The 6,084-nt window shown below is 62.5% G+C and overlaps 2 long non-coding RNA genes across 2 annotated transcripts; both read right to left on the reverse strand.

Moving 5' to 3' along the window:
* Positions 1-2,078: 2,078 nt before the first annotated feature.
* On the reverse strand, positions 2,079-3,933 carry LOC127195240 (uncharacterized). Its single transcript, XR_007831377.1, has 3 exons — positions 3,807-3,933; positions 3,197-3,715; positions 2,079-2,121 (listed from the first exon to the last, which is right to left on the reverse strand). It is a non-coding gene; the product is annotated as an uncharacterized LOC127195240 (long non-coding RNA).
* An 88-nt stretch (positions 3,934-4,021) lies between these two features.
* Positions 4,022-5,241, reverse strand: LOC127195241 (uncharacterized). The gene is made up of 5 exons (XR_007831378.1): positions 5,143-5,241; positions 4,915-4,959; positions 4,687-4,728; positions 4,224-4,265; positions 4,022-4,146 (listed from the first exon to the last, which is right to left on the reverse strand). It is a non-coding gene; the product is annotated as an uncharacterized LOC127195241 (long non-coding RNA).
* Between the last annotated feature and the right edge of the window lie 843 nt (positions 5,242-6,084).

Raw genomic sequence — 6,084 nt, forward strand, 5'->3', positions numbered from 1 at the left:
GTTAGGAGAGAAAGTGAGAAACTGAGCAGATCCCTAGCTCTGTTCCTTAAAGAAACAGGTGCAGTGACTCAGCCTGTGACCCCAGCTCTTGGGAAGTGGAGGCAGGAGGACCGCTGTGGATCCAGTGACTTCCGGCGGGGTAGGGAGTTGGGGGGCTTAGGGTTGGGGGGGTCAAGTGTTGGGGGGGATAGGGGGCTAGGGGGTTGGGGGGGTTAGAGCCCGAGAGGGCCGCGGGCATCTGACAGGGAGACGCTCTGAGATGACAAAGATTTGTTTTTCTTTTTTATTTTTTGGTTTTCCAAGACAAGGTTTCTCTGTGTAGCCCTGCTCCTGTCCTCGCTTTGTAGACCAGGCTGGCCTCGAACTCACAGCGATCCTCCTGCCTCTGCCTCCTGAGAGCTGGGATCACTGGTTGCGCCACCACGCCCGGCCCAGAGGATTTTTCTATGTCAAAAATGGAGGAAGGATTGGGTGGCACCTGATCTGAGTTCTTCTCAAGGGTCAAGGGTCAGGGGTTGGGGTGGGCGCGGTCACACTCTGATGTCACCTGCCCGTGACCCCGCCCCTCCTCCACTCCCACCCACGGTTCCCACCAAAGCCCAGGTGCTGACATCATAGTCCGTGGGGAGGTGGCGGAAGTGACACCATGAGAACAGCAAAGAGCCTGGGTGGAAAGGGCGGGGCTTCCGCTTTGGGTCCTGACATCACACAGGCTCAGAGGTCTCTGTGGAGAAAGAAGGGAAACAAGTCAGTGCAGGAAGCGATTAATCCCGCCCACCAGCACACCCGACTGGCATGAAACAGGAAGTCGCGCCCCTACTTCCCATGACTGACAGGCAGGGAGGAGTGAGTGGGCGTGGCCGGGACTCACCGCGCCCCCGAAGACAGCGCCCTCCGCGGCCTGAGGACCGGAAGTAGCTGACGCCAGCGCCCAGCAGGCCCAGGACTAGCACTGACACAATGGGCGACACTATGGAGGCGACGGTGCCGCTTCCGCTGCTCCCTGCGTGGTCCACGGGGCTCGGGTTACCTCACACCATACACCCACTGTGCCTCAGTTTACCCACGGGTGTCTCGCTTCCGGACCTTCCAGTTCACCCTGTCCCCCACGGGAGGCAGAGGTCGGGCGTGCCTGTTTACCCCCAGTTCTCGCCGCCCACGCGCTTCCTGGGGCCCTGCCTCCACTTGCCCCACACTGGACACTGAGGTGGACGGTGCCCGCCCCACGCGCCACACTCACCGTGGTCACCGCCACTGTGGTCCGCGGGTCGGCTCCCGCCTGTGTGGTGGGGGTGGGATAGGTTAGTGGTGGGTGTCGTCACCACAAGTCCCGCCCCCAGAGAGCAGAGACAGGAACCGGAAGTGGGGAACCCAGCCCCACCCCCTGAACCACCTGGCCTCACCGTGGGAATCCTCGTAGCTGCTGCTACCTGTGGGGGGAGACGGGACGGGTCAGGGGGCTCCGCCCACAGGAACCACGGACGCCCTGCCTGGGTACTTTGCATCATGTGTGTCACTTTACACGGGGTCCCACAGATCCCCTGAGGCCTTGATCCCATCTGCATTTCAGTTTAATTATGGATCCTGGGTACAAATCAAGACGCTGAGCAGCCCCAGGAGGGGGAATCGGGACGACGCCGCTCATCGGGCCCCGCCCACTTCTCAGCCACGCCCACTCTCTTGGGGCCCCGCCCTCTTCTCAGCCCCGCCCCGCCCGCTGCACCTTCCTCCTCACCTCCGAACCCCTCATACCCACCGCCGTGCTGCGGGGGGCGGGGCTGCGGGGGGCGGGGCTGCGGGGGGCGGGGCCTGGGTGGCGGGTAGATGTTCCCACCCCCGCCCCCTCCGCCGCCGCCAAACGGATCCTCCGGGAGCTTCGGGTAGAGACCTGCGGGGAGGGGGAGTGAGGGGCGGGGCCTGGCTCAGTCTCCGCCCCACCCGCCCCGCGTGAAGTCACTCACCCCCGCTGGGTTTCTGCGTTGGATCTGGGAAGGGAAAAAAATCTCCCATGATGCATTCCTCACGCCCCCGTGACTCCGCCCCCAACACATAGGAAGCCCCGCCCACCGCCACCCTTACCGGGATCCAGGGCGTCCGCAAGGTCAAAGTCTCCATCGTCTCCTGTGTGTGGGGAAGGGGAGGGAACGGCGGCGATGTCATACCGCGGCGGGCGGCATCGCATAACGTGCACGGGAAGTCCCACCCCCCACCCAATCTGCTGTTCCCGGTTTTTTTTAAGTGAATGTTTTCACTTCCGGTTTAGTTTTTTTTTTTTTTTGTTCTCGGCCGCGGACAGGAAGGAGTGGGACCAAGGGGGCGGTGTCCGCTTGCCAGTCACTCCTGGAACAGGAAGTCCCGCCCGCTGCCCTAGTTTTCCTAGTTTTCAGCGGAGGGTTTTCCATCTTGCCCCACCCGGCCTGTGAATGCTGTTTCCTGTGCAGACAAGAGACGGGAAGTCCCGCCCCTCCGCCAAGGGGCTTTAACACAACGACCTCCGTATTACCAGCGCGACAGGAAGCGGGGCGGGGGGGGGGGGGGGGGGAGGGGGCAGAATTTCCTGATCCCACTCCCTGAGTGGGTGGGACTTCCTCCTGACCCTGTCAATCACTACCCGTCCCTGACCACACCCTCAGTGTGAAGCCAAAGCCTCTGCCCATCGTCACTGCCCTGACTGGCACCATCTCAACTCCCTTGGCGTTAATTTTGCCTCAGTTTACTTCCTGGGTGTATCCCTCCTGGTGTGGCCCCACCCCTGGGCACAAGCCTCGCACACTCACATACACCTGCACCCCAGAGCCAACTACGCCCCCCCAAGTCTCCCAAGAACAGGAAAATCCAATTTCTCATCCACATCCCAGAAACCGATTTGAACAGGTTCAGGGCGGCTCCCTAACACCGTTCTTCCCACCCCAACACCCATGCTCCTCCATCCTCCCGCCCGGGGGCCCTGAAACTGTCAACCTGGGAACCCCAAGTCTTCCGAACCACATGCCCCCAAGTGACTGCCCCACCCCCACCACGCCTGTGATGTCATCACAGGCCCCCCTTGCTCCCCAACCCCTGTCTTCTCCCCCCCCCCCACCGTCTATCCCTGACAGAAACAGGATCGGACTGCATCAAACTTGATCCAAATGGCTGGAACAGGACAAAAATAAATAAAAATAAAACCGGCTGGAACTGCCATGCCCGCACTCACCGCCCCCGAGCACCGCGAGCCCCAGCACGAGCACAGGTAGCAGCACCCGGGCCCCCGGGGCCGTCAGGGTCTCTGCCATGGCCTCACGACGCCGACTGAGGAAAGACCGAGTCAGTGGGAGGCGGGTGCTGTGCGCAGGCTGCTCGGACCGGTCAGGCCAGGCCTGGGGTGGGTGCTGGGACTGAGTCAGCAGGGCCAGGAACTGGGTGCTGGGTACTCCCCGCGTGGGATGACGTCATGGTGACATCATGTCAGAAGCCCCGCCCACACCTCAGCAGTTCAATTGATAGAGGAAAGAGACATGGGGAAATGGGATGGTTTTATTCAAGTTCCTGGTTATGCTCCTCCCATTCCTCCCCCAACCCAGAGTCTCCTTTCTTCCCATAAGGCACTGCGATTGGGTGCAGGACCAGAGGTGACATCACTCAATCATCTCAGCAGGGCCCTTCCGGCATCGTGTGACATCATGAGGAGCATCATGGGAATGACCTAGGGTCCTGCCCTAGACCACAGAGGACTCTGCAGGGAATAACATGGGGGGGGGGGGTGAGAATGTCGGACAGGAAGTCCTGCCCCAGTGATGTCACAGGAAGTCCCATTCCCCACTCACCACGCTCCCGGAAGCACAGGCGCTTCCGCTGATAGGCCACGAAGCTGGACACCGCACCCACGACTGCTGCTACGACAGCTGCCACAACTCCAGGGACCAGGCCCTGGGGCTGGGCGGGGCCTGTGGGGGGGCGGCAGGGGCGTGGTCACGCGGGGAGGGGCGGGCCTGAGGGGCAGGGTGGAGGGGTGATGTCACGCGAGGGGGCGGAGCTTGTATTCAGTGCTCCTGGCGGGATGGGGCAGGGTCAAGAGGCGTCATGCAGAGGGCGTGGCATGCTCACCTGCTTCTGGGTCCCCACTTCCGCCGCCATGGTCCCTCTTGGCCCCGCCCCCTCCTCCTCCTGGAAGACAAGATGGCCACTGCTGACATCACAGACTCACTGACCCGAGGGCCTGGGGAGGGCGGGGCCAGACTCACCTCCCCCCACCACATCTTCCAGGTCGGTGATGGAGAACTCGCCTGTGGGGGAAGAGGATGATGTCAGTGGCTGTGGCCATGCCCCTGTGATGTCATGGACCCACCTAGTCCCGCCCCTCTCCTGGTGAGGGTTCATGCATTGGGAACCCATAGATATGCATACATTAGCATCCTTGCCTGCAGGACTCAGCACAGACCCTTCCTGTTCCCAGGACATGGCAGGGGCCAGCCATGGCAATTAGCATGTATTAGCATATGCATGGTGTGACATCACCTCCAGATTAGCATAGATGCCTGCAATTAGCATACATTTGCATTGTTAGAAGGAGTAGCATTACAATGGTCAGGGCTGGGTTAGAATAAATTAGCATTAACGAGGCCTGATTAGCATACCAGGCCTCACAGCTCATTAGCATAACCCCACCCATTCTCAGCTCTGGCTAATTAGCATAAATCTGCATACCTGACCCTGGGCGTGGCCTGGGCTTTGGCTGAGGCTTCGGTTCTGTATGGGGAGGAAGGACTGGAAGTTGTTGCTGGGGCCTCCTAAGATGCAATTGGGCAGCCCTCCCGCCTACCCCCCACCCAGAAGGGGCACTTCTGCTTCCAGTCACTTCCGGTTCCATCTGGCTCTAACTGAATTACCCCACCCCACCCTCATGTACCCCCTCCAGGTCCTGCCCTCACTCACCATCGCTACCATCGCCCAGCGCATCAGTCAGGTCAAAGTCTCCTCCTGTTGTGGGAGGGGGAGGATTAAGCTCTAGCACCCGAGCGTCCTCCCCAACACCGCGTGACCCCGACTCAGCACCAGTACCCCCAGTACTGAGCACCAAGCACCCAAACCCATCACTCAGTCCGTCAGTCCATGTTATCCAACCCAGAGTAGCACCAGTGACTCAGTTTCCCCCTCGCTCACCGGCGGGTGGTTTCTTGGGACCCTGGGGCTTCAGTGTAGGTTTCTTCTCGTCTGGGGGCGCCGGGGTAGACGTGTGAGTGAGGAGCTCAGCTCATCCTCTCCCAGGTCCCACCCCGGCCACACCCCTCTCCGGGCCCCGCCCCTCTCCGGGCCACACCCCCTGTCCGGGCCCCGCCCCCCTCACCATCCAAAGCGTCTGTCAGGTCGAAGCCATTGTCAGCTGCAAAGAGAAAGAAAAACCCGTCAGGGTTGAGGAGGACTCAGCTGCAGCACCCGGAAGTCCCCCAGGGTCCGGGTCAGGGTGAGGAGAGGGACTGAGCGCCCAGCACCCACACCCGTCAGGCGTGACTCACCCGTGTGACTCACGGCCCCACCCCTCCCATCCTGCGGGCGGCGGTCCGCATGACCCCTGAGCGCCGCGGAGCTGAGGCAGGGGGCTGACTGCTGTGATTGGGGTGCACACCCAGTCGGTGGTCACGTGGGCAGGCGTAGGGGGGTCCTGAAACCGCTCAACGCCCACTCTGGGCACCCACAGGGGTGGGGTCGGGGTTGGGGAGCCAGGAGGCCGGTTTGCAGGCCGCCCCCAGTCTCGGGGCCGCTCCCAGACAGAAACCGGGGTTTCCAGGCCCCCTCTCCCCTCACGCCCGCGGAGGTGGGGGTGGAAACCGCTCGTCACCGAGACGGGGGACCCGCCGCCCACTCGGGACTCAAGGGTTGGGGAGGGCGCACGGGGTCAGGGGGTCTGTTTCCAGGCCGCCCGCCCAGCGGCCCCGGGATGAAAGGAAGGGGAGCCTGGAAACCGTTAGAACCCGCCCGCCGGGCCTCCCTCCCCGGTCCTCCCCGACCCCGGGGTCACTAGCCGTCACTCCCCTGCCGCAGATGCCAACAGACCCAGCCCGGGCTAGCAGGCGACGCCCCCAGGCGGCATCTGAGGTCACCGCG

This window comes from Acomys russatus, chromosome 11 (assembly GCF_903995435.1).
Source record: "Acomys russatus chromosome 11, mAcoRus1.1, whole genome shotgun sequence".
NCBI classification, from domain to species: Eukaryota; Metazoa; Chordata; class Mammalia; order Rodentia; family Muridae; genus Acomys; species Acomys russatus.